Source organism: Pseudorca crassidens, chromosome 16, assembly GCF_039906515.1.
Source record: "Pseudorca crassidens isolate mPseCra1 chromosome 16, mPseCra1.hap1, whole genome shotgun sequence".
Classification (NCBI taxonomy): Eukaryota; Metazoa; Chordata; class Mammalia; order Artiodactyla; family Delphinidae; genus Pseudorca; species Pseudorca crassidens.
The window spans coordinates 7,992,135-8,012,901 of NC_090311.1; the positions used below are offsets into that span (position 1 = coordinate 7,992,135).

Below are 20,767 nucleotides of genomic sequence, written 5' to 3' on the forward strand. Positions count from 1 at the left end.
ATTATGGTTTTCTCAGGGTATATGCCCAGTAGTGGGATGGCTGGGTCATATGGTAGTTCTATTTGTAGTTTTTTAAGGAACCTCCATACTGTTCTCCATAGTGGTTGTACCAATTCACATTCCCACCAGCAGTGCAAGAGTGTTCCCTTTTCTCCACACCCTTCTGGCTCTGTCTTGCCTCCCCCTTGGGCTACTCTGTGTCCCAGGCCGGGACACCCTTGTTCTTTGGGGGGAGCACCGTCCAGACGAGCCCACATGGATGGGTCCTCCAGGCTAACCGTGCTGTGTTGTTGAGCTGAACGTCTTCCTCTCCATCAGGTGAAGAAGGGGAGGAAGCCTACTGCCCTGGCCTGGTTACAGAGCTGCTCAGGTGAGCAACACGTCTCTAGGTGCAGAGCACCTCTCTGAGCATCTGTGCATTTAATAGGTCGAATCCTCCCGGAAGCAGGAAGGCAGTTCTTCCCACAGGGCAGCAGGAAGGCCTCTGGTTTGAAACTTGCTCATCGATCACATTCAGCCCCGTCTTGGACTCCTTGCCTGCCCTCTGCCCCCACCCCGTGAGGACCTTCCACTGGGTCAGAGCCTGTGCTAAGCTTTGGTGGAGGATTGGGGGCAAGGTTTACCATGGACCCTGCAGGAGGGAGCGAGGCAGGTGGGGATCAGGTGGCGTGTACTGGCTCTGGATGAAGAGCCAATAGGGTGGAGTGTCCACTTCCTGGAGCTGGGATGGCAACCCAGGGTGGTCCCCACCAGGGGCCCTGGGGGAGGGAGGGGCCTGAGGGAGGGCTCGAGGGAGGTGCTCACCCCAGGACATGTGTTTAAAGCGCCCCACCACTATCTGTGGGAAAGGGCCGAGGAGGCAGGAGACCTGCCTCTGGCCTCAGCGCAGCTCTGGAGCTGACCAGCTGCAGCTGTGGCAAGTCATTTAATTGGCTCCATCTTACAGTGACTGAGTGCCCACTGTGGGTGGGCTGGCCAGTTGCTCAAGATCCACAGGTGAAGGTATGTGGTCCCTGGAATCCCAGGCACATGGGGTAAGCAGACAGATGCTGAGATATGGGCTGACAATAAAGGCATTTAAAAAGCTGCATAGGGACCCACAGAGGGGGAGACAGCCATGCTGTGGGTGGGGTAGGTCAGGGGAGTAGTGTGAGGAATAGAGAAGACTTCATGGAGGAGGTAACATTTGAATTGGGCTTTGTAGGTTAAGTAGGAGCTCGCTGTGGGAGAAAGAATGACAAGTAAAGGGAAGATCACAAAGACGTGGGCCCAAGAGAGCCAGTCACATTCAGGAAAACTACAGAGAGTATGATACGCCTGGGCTTTGCCTGGCTGCAGCACTGATTCCACCCTGTGGTGGGCTTGCCCTGTTGATGTGGTAGTTGACTTATGAGATGGCCTCCAGTGATCCTTGTCTCCAGGTATTCAAGCCTTTGCGTGGCCCACTTTGTCACTGAACAGGGCTGACCTGTGTGACTACTAGAACACTGCTGAAGTGACTGTGTGTGACTGAACACTGAGGCTGGGTCATAAAAGCACTGTAGCTTCTGCCTTGATCTCTTGGATTGCAGGCCCTGGGAAGGCAGCCACCATGCTGTGAGGACGTTCAGGCAGCCCTGTGGGGAGGCCCATGTGCTAAGGAACTGAGGACTCCCACCAGCAGCAGGCAGCGTCAACTTGCCAGCCATGTGAGTGGGCTGCTTGGAAGTGGACCTTCCAGCCCCAGCCATGCCTTTAGAAGACTGTAGCCCTGGCTGACATCTGCCTGCAGTCCTATGAGAGACCTCTAGACAGGACTGTCCAGCCAAGCTGCTTCTGAATTCCTGACCACAGAGCCTGTGAGAGGTGATAAATAATTACTGCTGTTTTAACCCATGAAGCTTCGGGCTAATTTGTTATGCGCCACTAGATAACAAAGACAGCTGGTTATTGTGGTAGGCAGCTTCCAAGACGGCTGCCAACGATCCCAGCCTCCCGGTCATTCATGCCATCATGTAATGCCCTCTGCTTTAGTGTAGACTGGACATGGTGACTTGCTTCTAATGAAAGAATAAGGCACATCTGATGGGGTGTCACTTGGAGATTACGTTACAAAAGTCTCTGGCTTCCATTATGGGTGACACTTGCTCTCTTGCTGGTTCTGAGGGAAGCCAGCTGCCATGTTGTGAGCTGTCCTATGGAGGGGTCCACATAGTCAAGAACCGAGAGATGTCTCCAGCCAACAGCCAGTGAGGAACCGAGACCACGAATCCAACACCTTGTGATAAATGGGACCTTGGCAGCAGCCATGTCGGTGAGCTGAGAGTTGAACCTTGAAATGACTGCATCCCCAGCAGACGCCTCGGTTCCAGCCCTGTGAGAGGCCCTGAACAAGAGGACTCAGACAAGCTGCCCCTGGGATCCAAGTGCACAGAAACCATGAGGTAGAAAATGCTTGTTGTTTTAGAGCTGCTGAGCATGGGGTCATTTGTTACACAGCAATAGATTATTAATACAGTTACGAGGAATGGTGCCAACCTCACCTGGCCTGTCCCCAGGGGAGCTGCTTGGCTGTGGTCTAGACTTGGGTCTCAGCCTACTGAACCACTCGAACCTTGGTCAGTCAGGGGCCCAGAGCAGGTAGGGGGAGCATTGAGGGGCTGAGAATATGGGAGGGGGCATCCTAATACCTGCCGATTTCTGGAAAACCAAGTCAGCCTCCATAAGACCATAGGAGATGAATAAGTATGTGGGTGAGACATAGGTTCAAGGCCAGGTTCTATCCTCCTGTACCTGTGTGACGTTTAGCAATGTTACAAGTCCTCCGGGAGCGCTGGCTCCCAAGTTGCCCTGCTGGAGCAGAGCGGGGGCATGCAGGGATGCAGCGGCCCAGTTAGCACCAACCAGAGAGCCAACATGAGGACTGAGCAACAGGATCTCCAGAAGGGAGCTTGGCCCTGGAACATGGTAGGTGCTTGATACAAGACTGACCCTGTAGCTGTCAGGATTCTTGGCGTACTGTCTTTGGTCCAACCACCGATGTCACAAAGTCCTCACAGTGCCCTCCTGATGCCCAGATCTAGGAGGACTTGGGGAGGATGCCGGCTCTTCAAAGACGAGGCGGTCTCAGCTGTGTAATCACCACCACTTTGCTTGGGGCCCTCCCCGAGGAACATACTCCGGGATCCATCACCCCCTTGCTCCGGTGAGTCTGAGCCTGGGCTTTGCATGCTGTCCTGCATGGAATACCAATGCCTCTGTTCAGCTCCCCAGAAGTCCCTGCTCTCCTCCCCTGCGGGCGCCGAGGGTCTCTGCCTGGCTTGGTGTTTATTTCTTGCAGTATGAAGCGATGATTTAATTCTTGCCTGAGATATCATTCAGCCCCAGTTCATGCTGAAGTGAAATATATTTCAGCACCCACCGATTTCCATATAGATAAAAAAAGGAAAAAAAAAAAGAGGAGAAAGGAAACAACCTCAACCAGCATCTTCACACACTATGCATTTGAAACGTGCTTCTTGAAGATGGATTGCTCCGTTAGGCTGCTAAGAGGCTTTCTTGACTTGTCAACAGTTTTATCCCCCTACAAACATTCTTGGCTATAAATTATTCATTGCCCAGTTAGCGGTTAAAAAAAAAATGCCTGGAGCTGAGGCGCTTTCTTAATTCTCCCTCTGCTCTTCAGATCCAAGTTGTTTTTTCCCTTCCCATTGCTGGAAAAGTAGAAGTAACTGGAATTCTCCTGGCTTGGAGGTTCAGGCTGGATGCAGTGAGAGAGTCGTGTTGAACCCGGAGTGAGCTTGGCTGGGGGTTGGGGGGAGGCAGTCATTTATAGTCTGGGGAAAGGCAGGACACTGGGGTTATCAAATATATGTTGAGATAGGAAATGGGTGTGTTTGGGGCTTTCTTTTTGTTCTGTTGGCAGGAACTCCAGGGTTTCAAAAAAGCAGAGGGGAGACAATTCGATCCTAGGCCCAGCCATTTCGGAGTCCACAGCTGGAAAGGATCTGAGGCTTCCGCTGTTTACCTGATTCCACTCTCTGGAGCCCCGCTCTGCCAGGAGACAGCACCCCCTTGTCTTTCTCCGTCGTGCCCACCCTTTCCTGTCCTGCGCACCCCTGGACCACCTCCCTCACCCCCAGCTGACTTCCTTCTCCAGCGCGGATTCTCAGACCCCCCCCCGCCCACCGTCTCTGTGTCCCCGTGGGAGGTGGATAGAAGTGGTGGGTGGGATTAGGCTTCAGAATTTGGGGCCCGTGTTAGCTGCAGTAAAGCCCTGTGTGCTGGGTGGCTTAAGACAACAGCAATCCAGTCTCTTAGTTTCTTAATTCTCCCTCTGCTTTTCAGATCCAAGTTGTTTTCTTCCTGCTGTTGAAAAAGTAGAAATAACTAGAAGTCTCTTGACTTGGCGGTTCATGCTGGAGCCCAGTGAGAGAGTTGTGTTGAGTCCTAGAGGCTAGGATTCAGCGGGGCTGTGCTCCCTCAAGACTCTGGGTAGGATCCTTCCTTGCCTTCTCCCTGCAGCTTCAATCTCCATCGTCACGTGACATTCTCCCTGTGTGTCTCTGTTCAATCTGATCCTCTTATAAGGACACCAATCATATTGGATGAAGGGCCTACCCCGGTGTTCATCTTAACTTCACTAGAACCATCTGCAAAGACCCTATTTCCAAATAAGGTCACCTCCACAGGTCCCAAGGGTTGGGACTTCACCATATCTTTTGGGGGGACATGATTCAATCCATGACAGAGTCAGAGGAGGGAAGAGCCCCCAGTGACCAGGCCGCAGAGCAGAGCATCAGAGGCCTCAGAAGGCTGAAGATCTCCCATCCTGCTGAGACCTCAGCCTCCCCAGCAATACTCTTGCACCAGAGTCCCCTTCTCTGCCCCTGGCTCTGCAGAGGTGCCAGGCTTTGCTGTGGGCCTGAAAAACTGTCCTTTCACAGCTGTGTAGAGAGAAAAATCAGGCTAACTGCAGGACTGCTGCACCTCTAATGGGACCCGGACCTCCCCGGGAGGGCGGCTTGTCCAGTGGCCTGGTCTGAGGGCACCATGTCCACCTGCCATCAGCAGCAGGAGATGTGGCCTGAGTGTCCCCCTGCTCTAAGATTTCACCTTGACTCCCAAGTCCTCCCTGCTCCCCACGTTCTCCCCAGGCAGCAGGGGCTTTGCCAGGGCAACATTTCTGGGTGGGCTCTCGGAAGATCTCTGTGCTCTGTTGCTCATCCAGAGAGAACCGGCGGTGGCAGCTAAACGGTCCGCTGTGCCAGTGCCCTGCTGGGTGAAGCAGGTTCATGTGGGGAGTGACGATGGCACTGTTGCTGTGTCTTGGGTTGGACATTGGATTATTTTCCTCCAACCCGACCAAGAGTTTTGGCTTTCAGAGAAGATCTCCAGAAGCTGGGTTTATAAACACCAGTGGGTATCGGATTTAGTCAAGGGTATCCAGCGCCTGGCAACCATCACCTCTCACCAGCCCTGCTGTGGCTGCTAAGTTCGGTTCCATAACCCAGACAGCAGACAGAAGGGGCAGGGGCCCGATGGTCCCCATCCATTTCATTGGATGTGGTTGTTACTTCCTGGGTCGCTCACCTTTGGTTGAATTTAAGTTTGTCAGACTAAGCAGCCTTTAATTGGAGACCCTGGGGTTCCTTGGAACCCAGGCCACCTCTAAGCATGGGATCGAGTCTGGAGTGTAGGAAACAAAATTTGTCACCCCAAAATGTCTCTGGCATGTAGATTATTTCACGCTGAAAATTATCAAGGCCCAAAAGACTCAGGAAGAAACTTTGAACTACCCCCCTAATCGCCTGAAAAATTTAGATAGAGGGCCTATTACAGGAATAGAGCTATCACTAGACGTCTGCAGAGAATACAAGCTAGGTGTGGTAGGGGAACACTTAGAGATCAGAGTCTACTCTGTGTCCCATTGTCTCTGCAGGGCCCCAGCAAACATTTATTTACTAAACATGTGCTTTTCCATCTCCAGGTGAATTGCCTTTCTCCCCTTCGAAGCCCCAACCCACTACTCCCAACATCCTCTGCTGTCTTTAGCTGAAGGTGACATTTAAAGTGAGGACTTTGGCCATTTGGGTGAGTTATTCAGTTTTCCTGGGTCTCTCCCATGTATATACGTTATTAAACTTTTGTTTGATTTTCTCCTATTAATCTTTCTCATGTCAATTTATGTCTTAGACCTGCCAGAAGAACCTAGAAGGGTAGAGAAAAATTTCTTCCTCCCCAACACGAGCAAAGGCAGCCGAAGGAAAGGACAGGAGAGTGGTGTGAGCCCCTGGCCCACAGTTGAGGAAGAAAGGAAGTAGGTCCCAAGCACTCTCACAATATTTTACTTAATCCTTACAATAGTACACCCATTGCACAGATGAGGAGACTGAGGGTCAGAGAGGCCAGATGACCTGCCTAGTAAGTGACAGAATCTAATGGACCTGAGGTTCCTGAATGAGAGAATTTCTTCTTCAGGCAGGTAGTTTCACATCCCTCTGATCACACTGTGATGGGCGGTGACCTAGTCCAAAGGATCTTTGGGAAAATGAGGTTCTTTCCCAGGGCCGGGATCTGACCAGAAGCCTTTGGAGCTGAGTACTGGCTTCTCCCAGGCTGTCTGGGAAGCTGCACTTGTATCACATCTGGGTGTGGCCCATATTGATGGTGGAACTGCAAAACGCAGGATGGGCAGCCCCACCTGTGGGGCACTTGGTAGGGAATTACTCAGAGGAAGAAGATACAGCAGGTCTCTGAGGGAACAGTTGCTCTCCTGGGAGCATCCAGTGGAAATTCTTTTCCATTCAAAGTCAGAGTCAAATAAGAGAAGGTCTTTAGCAATGAGGGTTTTTCAGGGAGCACTTGAAACCATTTCGTAGAAATCCGGACTGTTTTAAAGAGAAACAGGAGTGGCAAGATGTCCAAAAATTAATTTTTAAAATTAATTCCGTCATCTTTTCAATTGTCCAAGTCATTTAGTTTTGTTTATTTATTTATTTATTTATTTATTTTAGTTTTGTTTTTATTGCATTATTTTCTTTCTTAAGACTGGATTCTTTGAAATAATACTGCGATGAATATGGAGGTCATTCACTTTTTGTATTCCTTTTTTATTAACAATTTTGTTGAGATGCAATTCACCTATCATATAGTTCATCCATTTAAAGTGCACAGCTCTAACACAGGGAACTCTACTCAGTATTCTGTATTAGCCTAAATGGGAAAAGAATCTGAAAAAGAACGAATATATGTATATGTATAATTGAATCACTTTGCTGCACATCGGAAACGAACACAACATTGTAAGTCGACTATAGGCCAGTAAAATGTTTTTAAAAATAAAAAAATAAAGTGCACAGCTCAATGGTTTTTAGTATATTCCCCGAATTGTGCACCCACCACCACAATCAATTTTAGAGCCTTACATGTATACAATGGAATATTACTCAGCCGTAAAAAGAAACGAAATTGAGTTATTTGTAGTGAGGTGGATGGACCTAGAGTCTGTCATACAGAGTGAAGTAAGTCAGAAAGAGAAAAACAAATACCGTATGCTAACACACACACACACACACACACACACACACACACACACACACACACACACACACACACACACACACACACACACACACACACACACGTTCTGATGAACCTAGGGGCAGGACAGGAATAAAGACGCAGATGTAGAGAATGGACTTGAGGAAAGGGAGGGTGGGGAAGGGGAAGCTGGGACGAGGTGAGAGAGTAGCATGGGCTCCTGGCTGTCTCTTTCCCGGTTCTCTCTGGTGAACTATCTACCTTGGGTTTGGCTTATTGTTCTTAATTAAGAGAGGCTGTTGTTTTCAAGCGTGCCCTTAGGCATGAACTTCCTCACATTCTGTTTTAAATAAAGTCATTTCCTTTGGGAGCACTTCAGAGAGCTTTCTTTTCTCATGGATTGAATCCCCCCTGTGCAAACCCTCTGAGCTCTAGTTCTGGGTGCCCCTGGCCTCCTCAGCTTGCCTCTTCTTGGAAACTGTGCCCCGTGAGCAAGCTGTGGTCTGGCGGTTGGGGGCCCAGTCCTCTGGGCCTGCCCGGCCTGGGGTAGAGCCTCTGTCCCGTGAGAGTGGCCGGGAGGAAGGCTGTCCCGACCTCTCAGTCACACTCACCAGGAATTTAGCCTTCCCCACTTGGAGTTGGGGGGAATGAGAAATGCTGGTGGCCTGTCCCTCCTGGTGAGACATGTAAGCCTTTATTAGGATTTGAAGGGTGAGGGAGCCCCGACTTCTTGGCCACACCCACGTGGAGGGAGAGAGCAGCTTGTGGCTGAAATGCCACAGACTCTTGCTGTTCTTACTGAGTTTTAGTAGATTTTGTTGAGTAGATGTTTCTTTGTTTGTCATATGCCCTTAGGACAGTTCCCAGAGACTTTAAATGGTTGTTCTTTTTTTTTTTTTTTTAAATAGTTTTTGTCAGCTTTGCTGGTTCCATGGAGTTACTCTCAGTCATCCCAGAAGTGGAAACTGTTGTTTTATTTTAATAATGAAGGCATCTTTATATTATGAATTTACCTCCAAACACAGCTTTGATGGTATAAGTTTTGACAAGTCATGTTCTAATTTTCTGTTGTATTTATAATCCATTTTCTGAACCCAAAAGGAAAACTATTTTAGTTTTCAGATGGGCTGTCTGTCTATCTATCTATCTATCTACCTACTTTTGGTTTTCAGGCTTCCAGCATTCCAGTCTAGCTTTTGTTGGATTTTGTGGTTTGGAGAATGGCTTGTACAATTTCTGCTCTTTGTAATTTAGAGGAGTTATCTTTTTGGACAAGTAAGTGTAAGTTTTTGCAAATGCTCCATCAATATACATTTGAGAAAAAGGTATATTCTCTCTTTGTGAGGCACAAAAGTTAGCATCTATGTATTAATTTAACCTTATTAATTATATCGTTTTGCTACTCTAGGTGTATGATAGACAATACTCCAGCAGATAGATATGGGATAGAAGGAGAAAAGAAATTGCAAAGCAAATGTGTAAAGCAATGTTACTTAGCTTGTGGTGATTTCATAGGAAATACTACTTGATGCATTTTCCCCAGAAGCTTATGCAGGTAGCACAGAGTACAGATTCATAAAACTTTTGGCTTAGAAGGGACCCTGGAGGTTTTCTAATTCCTTCTTCCTTGTTTTATAAATAAGGAAAATGACTTGCCCAAGGTCACGCAGATGGCAAGCTGAGACTGCGAACTAGATTCAGGTCCTTGGATTCTGGTAGGACATAAAGTCTGTGTTTTTGCCGGGCTTCTGGTGTGTTGCATTTTGTTTGTTTTCATTGTTATCTCTGAGAGAGTTGCTGCCTTAAGAGCGGGTAGAGATACATTTCTTATTTTAAAGGTCTTATATATTTATTCGTAGGTACTTTACAATTTGCAAAGCACACTTTTATATGCCTCATCTAATTGAATCTTCACAGTCAAGCGATGTTTAAGGCAGCACTGTTGCCCCAGTCCTGTAGGTGAAGAAACGGAGGCTTAGTGCCTGGCAGCCCATGTCAGCCCCAGGTCTTCTGCCCCTGAGGCCATGCTCTCATTTGCAGGGCCCTGGAGTCCCGTCCCACCTTGGCCAGAGCCAATGTTCAGACTCTTTCATTTCCTGCGTGTTTCTTGGGGGGTAAAATTGTCCTACATCCTGTAGGACTTTTCCTTCCTCCGTTGGAACAGCGCCCCGCACAGCTGGCTGGGTTTTGCGAATACGGTGATCAGTCTGGGAAATTATTATTTTTTAAACTATCACTGTAGCCTCTGCACCTGGTATCAGCAGGTTATAATAGGCTGGGTGTGCGCTTGAAGCATACCTCTGCTATCTTCTGGGACAATCTTAGTTCATTCGCGCCGTTGCTTTCCTTCCTCTGCAGGAGCATTTAAACAGCCCCATCTCGGCTGCACTCTCCCACCCAAAGCTGCGGCTTAGCCAGCCCTTCCCGTCCTCATCTGGAAGTGTGGACCCACCTGTGGAGTGATCAGAGGCTCCTAACAGCCTCTCCACAAAAGTTGGGGACGGGGAAGGCGGTCAGGTGGTCATCCAGGTCTCTCCAAGTCCTGGTCGTCTCTGAGTTTACCACGAAGTCCTTGTTGTCCTGGAAGGCACAGTTCTGTTTTAGGAATTATCTTACGAATTAATCTTGTTTGCTGCACTCAGAATCACTCTTTCAGACTTCTTGGCACTCACCTCACGTGGAACCTGAGAATGGCTTTCTTTCCCACTGTCTGGCATTTTTCTCATCAATAACACGTTTTTGTCTACCACGTGCCAGGCACTGCCCCTCCCTCTTCAGGTCTGGGTAGACATCCCCCAAGAGTCCCCAGGGCCTCAGGTCGGCACCTGCTCTCAGAGGTGACGTTTGCTCATTCCCTCTTGTCTTTCTGTTTAGCCCCGAATGGGGTGGGGGTGGAGCAGGGCCTCCCGTTGGTTCATCAGCAGAGAAAACACAGGGGACATTGGAGCTGGTCCCGGTGGGGAGGGAGCAGGCAGGCTGCCCCAAGCCCTCCATGGTGCCAACAGGAGGAGCCTCTTGGAAGAACCCAGTCAAATGAAGGACACGTGGCTGGTGTCTGCTCTGCTGTGGATTCTCAGGGGCGCTTCTCAGAACACCAACCTCCCCTCTACCTGGGTCATGTGAGAGCTTGTGTAGGCGTTCATATTTCAATTTTAACTGAAAGGAGACGCTTCCCAGGAGAAGGTGGTCTCTGAGAAAGCCAACGTGCTTTGTCTGCAGTGGACAACACAATTCCAAAGCAGAGAATAATTTTCTAGGCCTTTAAAGAACTGGAACTCAATCTTGGCTCTGATTTTTACCTCTGCGTCACCCATTGCTGATCTCTGTGGACCTCAGTTTCCTAATCTTTAAAATGGGCCGAGGCCTTCCCTGGTGACGCAGTGGTTAAGAATCCACCTGCCAATGCAGGGGACACGGGTTTGAGCCCTGGTCCGGGAAGACCCCACATGCCACGGAGCGACTAAGCCCGTGCGCCACAACTACTGAGCCTGTGCTCTAGAGCCCGCGAGCCACTACTACTGAGTCCACGTGCCACAACTACTGAAACCCGTGGGCCTAGAGCCCGTGCTCCGCAACAAGAGAAGCCACCGCAATGAGAAGCCCGCGCACCGCAAGGAAGAGTAACCCCCATTTGCTGCAACTAGAGAAAGCCTGCACGCAGTAACAAAGACCCAATAAATAAAATAGATAAATTAAAAATAAATAAATTAAAAGGAAAAAAATCAGAGTCTTTTCTATTAAAATAAATAAATAAACAAAATGGGCTAATCAGCCCACCTTTAGTGAGAATCACATGACGCATCTGGAAACGCTCCGCATGGATGTGCTGGGCCCGGCCCCTCTGCCGAGTCCTGGCCGTGGCTTTTCTGTTTCTCCCACACATGGCTGAGAATGTGTGAGGCCTTTGGACACCCGGATCATTTCCCAGTAAGGCTCCACCTGGCACATTCTTACCTAAGAGACTTGCTACGAAACCTGGAGGGGCCTGAGTCTGGCAGTCCGAGTCCCAGAAAGGAGGCTGAATTTTTACTGTCCCAGCCCGCGTATTAGATGATGACTTGTGTAATTTTCTCAAGATATAAGCCATGTTTTACAAAGCGAAGCCATGTGTGTGCCCTGAGGGGACGGCTGGGCCATAGCTGCCGCCCTGGCCCAGCCCCTGCGGCTCACAGGACAGGCCCTCTCCTGCTCCCGGCTGGGTCCTCTGGAGGGGGTTCCTCGCTGCAGTCCTTGCCCCTGAGCCCTCGCTCTTCGGGGCCAATTCTGGACTCCAGCGCGGTATTGATGTCGGCCCTTCGTGCTACTTTTGTGCGTGGGTAGCCGGTCACCCTGCTGGAGGATGCCCTGGCGGAATGTTGCCACCTCAGCAGGCAATTTGAACTGGGCAGAGTGGGTTTGGAAAGTGAGTTCATATCCATGGTGTTTAGGAAACCAACCTGGAAAGGGCTGAAGGGGTAGAGAGGTCTGTGTGAGGCCCTCGGAGAGGGGACTGTCACTTGCCTGTCCCTCAGCCTCAGGACCTGCCACTCCCCTGCGATGGCCGGGTCTCCATCCTCTCCTCCCATCCCCACCCACTCTCCCCCGTTCAGGCTGCGTCTCCACATCTGGACCCCTGCTGTGCCATCTCCTGCTCCATCTCTCCCGGCTGTCGCGGGCACAGCCCTAATGACACCTCCCTCCCTTCCCCAGGAAACAGGGCAGAGTCCGAGTTCCTCTGCCTGTGTTCCAGGCTCACACTCGGCCACGGTGCCTTTCCCATCTTGTCTCGCACAGCTTTCCCTCATGTCTGGGAGAGTCCCACTGAAGGGAAAGTCTTGGTCTTTGGTGCCCAGGGGAGCAGGATTGAGGTGACTGGTGCCTCAGTGACAGAGAAGCCACCAGAGGGCCAGGGCTGACCACAGCGGCTGCCACCAGAAGAGAGTCCCTGGTGAGGCACACATTGTCTTTCCCACCTGGGTGTCCCCTGGCCGGCTCCACTCGGCTTTGCTCTGAGAAGAGACCCACGTGGGGGTCACATGGGAGGATTCCAGCTCTGTCACTCATGCTCTGAGCCTTTGGGCAAGTCACCTACATCTCTATTTCCTCATCTGTAAAATGGGCCTGATAATAATGCCCATCTCACAGTTGTAAGGGTGAGATTGGATCATTGTTAAAGGCATTTGCCTCGTTGCCTGTTCACGTAAGTCCTCAATGAAAGATGGCTGTTCTACCAGTGGTAGTGTTCTTACGCCCATCAACCTCTGACCCCTTGCTGGCATCTGATCCCCTAGAAAGGAGCCCCAGGCACCCTTGCTGCTGAGCATCTTCCGTCTGCTCAGGGAAGGAGAGGTTCAGGGTCTCCCTGGCCCGGCAGGCTGAGCCCGGGGGAAGCTGCCCAGCTGTTCCAACTGTGGGGTGACAAGGCGGAGACACCAGGCCTCCGAGGTTGCAGGCAGAGAGTCCCCTGATCGGGGCTCCGGCCTGGAAGGGCTTCCGGAGTTAGCCAACAGGATCTGGATTGGGAAAGAGGAAGGTGATGGTGCAGGTGATGGGGTGGAAGGGGCGACTCCCTGTAGCCCTCCGTCTCCACGTCCTTGATCTTGTGAGGCACACGGGACGCAGCTTCCATCACTGGGGACAAACTGCTGACGGGCCTTTCGAGGGACGAAAACCCAGTGATTTCTGACTTGCATGTGAATAGAGATGGGAACACGTTCGGCCCCCACGGAGCCCCAGGACACACCCCCCTCCCCCCCTCCAACCTTGAACCCCCTGCTTTCTGGAAGGGAAGCTGGGCCAGGCAGGACCCGAACCAGATCTGTGGTCGTCAGTACGTGGCCCGAGGACCAGCTGGGTCACGGGCTGCTAATGACCAGGTAAGCTGAGAGATTGAGAGCAGGCGTTTAGGAACATGACAGGCATTTGAACGAGTAATTATCCGCTGAACGCAATAATATAATATATGATAAAATATAATTAAAAAGTTGGCTTACATTTTGTTTGTCATTTTTCTAGAAATTGATTTTTTATTGTATTGTGCAGAGTATCAGTTGCTAAGGGGCTGGAAACCAGAAACCAACAACACAGTGGCTCGGCACCGTGTGTTTTAAGCGCTAGGAGCAGGGCTCCCTGGAATGCTCCCGGGGCCGACATTTCAGGTCGCTTCAAGGGGCTGCTGCTGTGGCCTGCAGCGACCCCGAGCCTCTGGTTCCTGGGAAGGAGCTTCGTGGGAAGAAGGACTGATTGGACGGCTGGGCCCGGAGCCTGACTCTGAGGCTCGACCCTGAGCCCACTCACCAGGCCTGGGATGTGGACCATTTATGTCCTTTTGTTGCACCTGGAGGATCCTGGTTTTATTTAAACTTTTGGTACTTTGTTCATCATTTTTTGGCATTCATTTGGGTTTTTTAGCGTATTGCATTAAAATACTTTTCTCGATTGCAAAGTGTTTGGTGCCCCTAAGTCCTGCACCCCAGGCCTGTGCCCTGGCTGGAACCCAGGGGCTCCGGGGTCACCCAGCTAGAGGCCTCAGTGCCGGCGGGGAGGCTCGGTAGCAAAACAAACCCAGAAAGACTTTCAGAGGCTCGTGAAGAGCCGTTTACTGGGATGAAGGGGGCACGTTGTTGGGGGTGTGGGACAGGCCCAGGCGGTTAGGAGAGGGAGTCAGGTAATGAAGAGGCTCTGGCTGAATATCAGTGTCCCCTGCACCCTTCCACGGGCTCATGTTCTGAGAAGCCCCCAGTAGTTCATAAAACCGTAAAAACTGTCTGGGTTTTACTGAGAAATCAGGTGGGGATGCCAAGGATGAAATATCGTATTAACTCACTCCCCCTAACCATCCTTACCCCTTCCCTTCACATTCTCCTGTTATGACCGGCTTTGTGGGAGAGACACCTGTGGGTGTTCACACACGAAGAAGGGGTGCCTCCCACAGCACAGATGGAGGTTCTGGAAAGTTCTCTCAGGAGTGGGGAGGGGCGTTCAGTCACTGATGTTTTTCTACCTGATGTGGTTCCTGAACAGCAGTGCTTTTTATTTTTAAAATTTATTTATCATTTATTTATTATTTATTTATTTGCTGCACTGCCCGGCATGCGAGATGTTAGTTCCCCGACGGAACCCGTGCCCCCCACAGTGGAAGCGTGGAGTCTTAACCACTGGACCGCCAGGGAAGTCCCAGCAGTGCTTTTTAAAAAGAAAAGTGTCAAACATCCCAATAATTGTTCTCTGGTCACCTTTGCCTTAGCTCTGGCCGCCATAACAAAGTAACGCAGATTAGGGGGCTTAAACAATAGACATTTCTTATCATTCTAATGGCTGGAAATCCAAGATCAGGGTGCCGATGGGGTTGGGATGTTGGTGAGGGTCCTCTCCCCAGGTTTCAGACAGCCCCACCTTCTCGCTCTCTCCTCACAAGGAACAGAGAGGTCCCTGGTGTCTCTTCTTATAAGGACACCAATCCCACCGTGGGGGGCCCACCCTCATGACCTCATCTGAACCTGATTACCTCCCAATTGCCATCCCATATTGGGAGTTAGGGCTTCAACACCCGGATTTAGGGGAGCACAGTTCAGTCCACAGCGATCTTCAATCCTCCACTTCAGAAGGGAGGGTTTTGTTTCTACTGTTGAGTTGTGGCCACTGCCATTTCAGGATAGCTCTTTAGCCATCCCCGCCATCCGCTTTGACCAGTGTCTGCAGTTCTGGGGTAAACCAGTCTCCAGCAGCCGGGCCAGGTGAGGAATCAGGGCCTGACTGATAGTGGTTTCCTCACTTCGGCTTCTTCCACTGAAACTGCAGCCCCCATTCCCACGGCAGGGGACCCAGACACCCCACCACCTTACCATCTTTGGCTTCTTTAAGGGGAGCTGTGGCCCGCATGTTTTATTTTCCCAGCCTGAAGCGACCTTGGCCTTGGTTCTTGTGCTGGGAAGCTCGGCTGGCCACGAGCCTCATCTATGTCGTTTGACTCGTGACAGTGTGGTCTCAGTCAGTGTCTGGTGACTGTGGATTACGTGGAGAAGGTTAACTGTAAATAGGATGCCAGCACCGTTTCCCTGGTTGAGCCCCTTCTGTCCTAATGTCTCCTAAGTCTTCTCATTTGTTCTTATTTTATTTTATTATTTTGAAAAATTTTTATTACGATTATTCTTTAACATCTTTACTGGAGTATAATTGCTTTACAGTGCTGTGTTAGTTTCTGCTGTATAACAAAGTGAATCAGCTATACGTATACATGTGTCCCCATATCATTTGTTCTTCAGAGAAAATGTCCCCAGAGGGCCCCTGAGACGATGCGGTTGGGACAAACCCTCACAGGCGAGGGAGCAGGAAGTCGAGCGTCCAGGAGGGATGGATGGCAGGCCTTCTGCTGGCCGCAGCTGCCACCGGGCTGACCCAATCCTTATTTCCAGCTCAGGTTTGGTCTGAGTCTGGTGGGTGACTCCCGGCTGCGTCATCCTCCAGGATGCCGAGCTGGACACCGGCTCCCCAAAGTCTCGGGGGGAGATGAATTCTGAGTCTAGACCAGCCTGCCCAGATGATGAGCCTCGCCAGGGTGATGGGGTGAGGCCTGGGGGCTTTGTCTGTGCACCCAGGCGACTTTCAGCAGGGAGGTTTTGGGAAACACCAGGGGTTCCCCAGGTGGGCGGCCCACATGAGTTAACTGGGTCCCGGCCCTGGCCCAACCCCAGGCCCAAAGAATCAGAATCACACTGACTGGGGCTCGGGAAAACTATTTTTCAAAACTGTGCCAAGTGATTGAAAAAAAAGATGTTGTTGCTTTTGTAAAGGACACATTCTAATTTTAAAGAGCTCAAATCATATAGAAAACACAAGAAAGAAAACAAAACGTCATCCCAAACTCTATCATCCTGGAACAATCACTGTTAGTTTAAGTTGACAGAATTCCAACTTTTCTCCAAGTGTCACTCACTACTGATAGAAAAAAGCCAGACAGACCGACAAACCTGACCCTGCATTTCTGTGCAGGTGAGTTCCATCGTCCGTCAGGGACTCTTCTCTGCTGGATACACAGCACCTACTCAGCCAGAGGAAACGCACACATCAGGACACGAATGACAGTCATCCGGGGGCTTCACGACCTACCGACTTCCCCCCTGGGCTTGAAGTCTGGTGCGTCCAGTCAGAGCTGGCACCTGGCCAAAGTACATTCATGTCCCGGCTCCCCACCTCCTGCTGTGTGTCCTGGTGAAGGTTACAGCCTCTCCCAACCTCAGGCTCCCAGGTCTGCAGAGTGAGGGCAATGAGGATGACAGCACTGCCATGACACTTACCTTAGAGGAAGGCCATGATGACCAAATGCAACAGCGTGCATGGGAGAGCACCAAAGAGCAGAGTCAACGAGAATAAACACATCCAAAGCTTGGAGACCGGAGATGGTGATCATTCCGAAACTGGGAAGTCATGACAATGATACCAGTAAGTTAACAGCCCGTGGTGGTGGGTTCCCAGCATCCCTGGAGCTGTGCCTGCACCTTTGCCTCCGGGGAGCTGTAAGAATATTTGCTCAACTGTCATAGAGGTTGGCAGGCTCTGACAAGACACCAGCGTCCAGGCTCGCTTTGCATCTCAAAAGCTGCTGGAGACACTTCTCCACAGGACTGATTGCAGCCTGGTGACGTTGCTGCCGTGTGGGGACCACCTTGGCTTACCCTGAGGTAAACCAAGTCCAGATTCAGAAACACTTCACATCAAGACATTTCTGTTCCTTTTCTCTTAAAATGGAAGAGAACAATGCTAGGCCAACTGTAAAAAAACAAAACAAAACAACACAAAACACAAGGCAAAGCAAACCCCCAGTCATCCCTTCAAAGCGTGTGGGAAGCTGAATGAAGCAATGTCAAGGTGCTCAATTTCAGAAGCTTTCAAGTTCTCGGAAGTTGGGGTTCCTAAGATCACTCCAGTTGTTGACACACGAGGGCAAAGTCAATGGCATGTGGAAATCATCCATCCACGTGAGGCTAGTGGAGACCGTTCCTTCTGCTGGCTTCCCTGTCTCTGCCAGGTGCCAGGCTGGGGAGTGCTTCCCTTCTTCCCACATCCAGAAGGTTCCTTTCCTGGTCATTCTTGGTCTCAGCCTTGCGCTCACCATGCTTACTGTCCGGAACAACCCTGGTCTTCCTGCCTTCTGTCTCTGCCCTCCACCTGCCCCCTGCCCATCAGGTCCTAGCCTCTAGATCTCTGCAGGCCACCCTCTGTCCAGAGCTTTGACAGCCTCTAACCCGCCCTCGGTCTGGGCAGAGGTTCCTCCTAGCTTCCCAGCTTTGCAGGTCTCGTACACCCCAGGAAATGGCCGAGGCTGTGGGTGGCTGGAGGAGGCCCTGGTCGGGGAGTTCCGTCCCGGGGATCCCAGGGGGCCCACAGTCTCTGCACCTGCATCACCCGTTCACACACACTGCTGGCCAAGTTCTGCAGAGCCTCAGAGCCTGTGATCAAGCTGTCTCCTCTGACTGGGGTCGGGTGTGTGGCCCGGTTGCCATTTCTTCCAAACCATCACTTTAAGCAAACAGGGAAAACCAACCATTAATAATGTGAGACAACCCGCTAGCAACATGGTCCCCGAAACCACAGGACCACTGGGTTACTGCTGACCCAGTGCCTCTGAACCCAAGCTGCAGGAATAGCATCCTTTTCTACATAGGCTGTTTTATTAATGTCCTAGGGCTGCTGCCACAAATTACCATGAACTTTAAAAAACCCCACAAAAACAGAAGTTTATTCTCTCACAGTTCTGGAGGCCAGATGTCCAAAATCTACGTGTCAGCCGGACTGGGCTCCCTCTGGAAGCCCTAAGGGGCGGAGCCTCCCTCCCCTCTTCCAGCTTCTGGTGGCAGCTGGCATTCCTTGGCTTGTGGCCACATCACATCCATCTCTGCCTGTGTCTTCACACGGCCTTCCTTAAGTGTTTCCTCTTCTGTCTCTTGTAAGGACTCTTGTCATTGGATTTAGGTCCTGCCCTAATTGAGGATAATCACACCTTGAGATCCTTAAACTACATCTGCAATGACACTTTTTCCAAATAAGGTTGCATCACAGGTTCTGGAATATGAACTTTTTGGGGTCACCATTCAACTCATGACAGCTGTGGTGTGAAAAGCCTAAAGGATGTCCAGCAGCCTAGAGTGGAGCCTCAGGACCCTGCCCAGCCTTGGAGCAGTGGATGGGCTGAACGTGTATGTCATATGCTACCCCCGCCCCCCCCCAAACCTCATGTGTTGAAGTCTAACCCCGAAAGGTGATTGTGTTGGCAGGCGGGATCTTTGGGAGGTGACTGGGTCAGAAGTGAGACACGAAGCGGAAGAAAGGAGTTCCTTTCTTCCCACCCTCTGAGCCTGGCCCTGGGCACTCTCACCCAGTGGTGTGCTGGCTTGGTTAGAGGGTGAGGTGTGCCCTGGTGTGACACTGGGAAACTTTGTCGCATCCTCTGGGAGAGAGGACAGAGAATTGGGCCCGAGCTCCGGCTAGCCGTGTGATCCTGGACGGAGCATGCCAAGAAGCCCTTGAGCCAGAGGCTAAGTGTGCAGGTCGGAGGCCTGCTGGGTGGTGGTTGCTGCCTAAGTCATTATTTTTTAAAAATAAACTCTGGGGCTTCCCTGGTGGCGCAGTGGTTGAGAGTCCGCCTGCCGATGCAGGGGACACGGGTTCGTGCCCCGGTCCGGGAAGATCCCACATGCCACGGAGCGGCTTGGCCCGTGAGCCACGGCCGCTGAGCCTGCGCGTCCGGAGCCTGTGCTCCGCAACGGGAGAGGCCACAGCAGTGAGAGGCCCGCATACCGCAAAGAAAAAAAAACAAAAAAACAAAAAACTCTGACTGAGGACCAGCTGAATGACAGGGCACAGAGAATTCAGGTATGATTAAAGCCTTGTCCCTACCCTCCAGGGGTTCACAGTCTCACTAGGGGAGCAGGCTTGTCCTGTAAACTGACATTAAAGTAGAAACTGACAGTGGAGTGATTACAGAGTGCTTTGGCTTTGTAATCAAAGTGAAAGGCTTCATGGAGGAGGTGGCATTTCCCCTGGGTCTTGAAAGATGAGTAGGAATTCACCGAGGTATAGTGTTTATCTGTAGATAACTACTGTGTACCAAAGTACCCCAAACTCAGGGCCACATCTATTCACAAACATTCATTATATCCCAGTTTCTGTGGGTCTGGAATCCTCCCAAGGATCAATCGGTGTGTTGGCCGGGGCTGCAGTCATTTCGAGCCCTGATGGGGGTTTGGGGGACATCATTTACACAGGCCTCCCCACGAGGCTGGCCCAGGATGTGGCAACTGGCTTTCCCTAGGGTGAGTGACCCGAGAGAGTGGATGGAAGCTGCAGCCCTTTTATAACCTAAACTCGAAGGGACAGCCCATCACTTCTGGTGAATTCTAGTCATTGGAAGTGAGTCGCTAAGACCAGCCCACCGTCCAGGGCGTGACTCACAGTGGGTGGGGGTAATCTGGGGACTGACTTAGAGGCTGCAACCCCCCAGGGTAGCACAGTGACATGGGTCCTGCTTCAGGGTCCAGAGGGAGGGTGGGCATGGGAGAGTGCGACATGGGATGAGAAGATCCCAGTTTGGGGACTAGAGAACGAATGATGAGGATAGTCGTAGTGATGGAAGTGGGTAGCACTTTGGAGGGCAGACTATACCAGGCACCGTTCAAAGCATTAGGAGAAGTCTCATTTAATTCTCCCATAATTCTCTAGGAGGACAGTGCTGTTATGAGCCCCACTTTACAGATGAGGGAATCAAGGCACAGGAGTGTTAAGTGGTGGAGTGGTCCCCTCAGCTTGGGACCAGCAAGCTCCTTGAAGTCCTGTGGGAAGGTTGGAGGGCTTGGGGACAGTCCCTGCAGCCTCTTCTGTCACACAGAGGGCTGGATGTGGGCATCTCCAGGGTCAATGGTGTCTGGATTTCTGTCGGGGTAGGTCGTGATGCTCCTGTGAAATAACAGAAAATATATACGTCGGTCTCTGCCTCTGGTTCCTGGCACAGAGCTCCTAAAACCCTCAGAATTTCCTGGGCGATAGGAGTGTCTTTTGTTCTAACGAGGTGACTCCTGGTGGATGGCTTCAGGATGGGAGCTGGTCACCAGAAAGACCAAGCTGTGACACTTGGGATTTGCAGCTCCCCGACCCCCATTCTCCAGGAAGGGAGTTTGAGTTAATGGTCGATCATGCCTATGTGGTGAAGCCTCCATCAGATTCCCGACAGTCGGGGTTTGGAGAGCTTCTGGGTTACCGAGCACGTGGGGCA

At 51.1% G+C, this 20,767-nt stretch overlaps 1 long non-coding RNA gene across 15 annotated transcripts in view; it reads left to right on the forward strand.

Moving 5' to 3' along the window:
- LOC137208658 (uncharacterized) overlaps positions 1-20,767 on the forward strand; it is a 151,598-nt gene that overhangs the window by 112,968 nt on the left and 17,863 nt on the right. For 6 of the 15 annotated variants that reach the window (XR_010935710.1, XR_010935709.1, XR_010935703.1 and 3 more), the window contains 5 exons: positions 319-370; positions 1,572-2,423; positions 3,057-3,184; positions 3,905-5,910; positions 5,969-6,072. This is a non-coding gene — a long non-coding RNA (uncharacterized lncRNA). Of the gene's footprint in view, positions 1-318; positions 371-1,204; positions 2,424-3,056; positions 3,185-3,904; positions 5,911-5,968; positions 6,073-6,174; positions 7,704-13,542; positions 13,898-20,767 lie in introns of those variants that run through there. The other 9 variants (XR_010935712.1, XR_010935715.1, XR_010935711.1 and 6 more) reach the window with 9 other exon arrangements.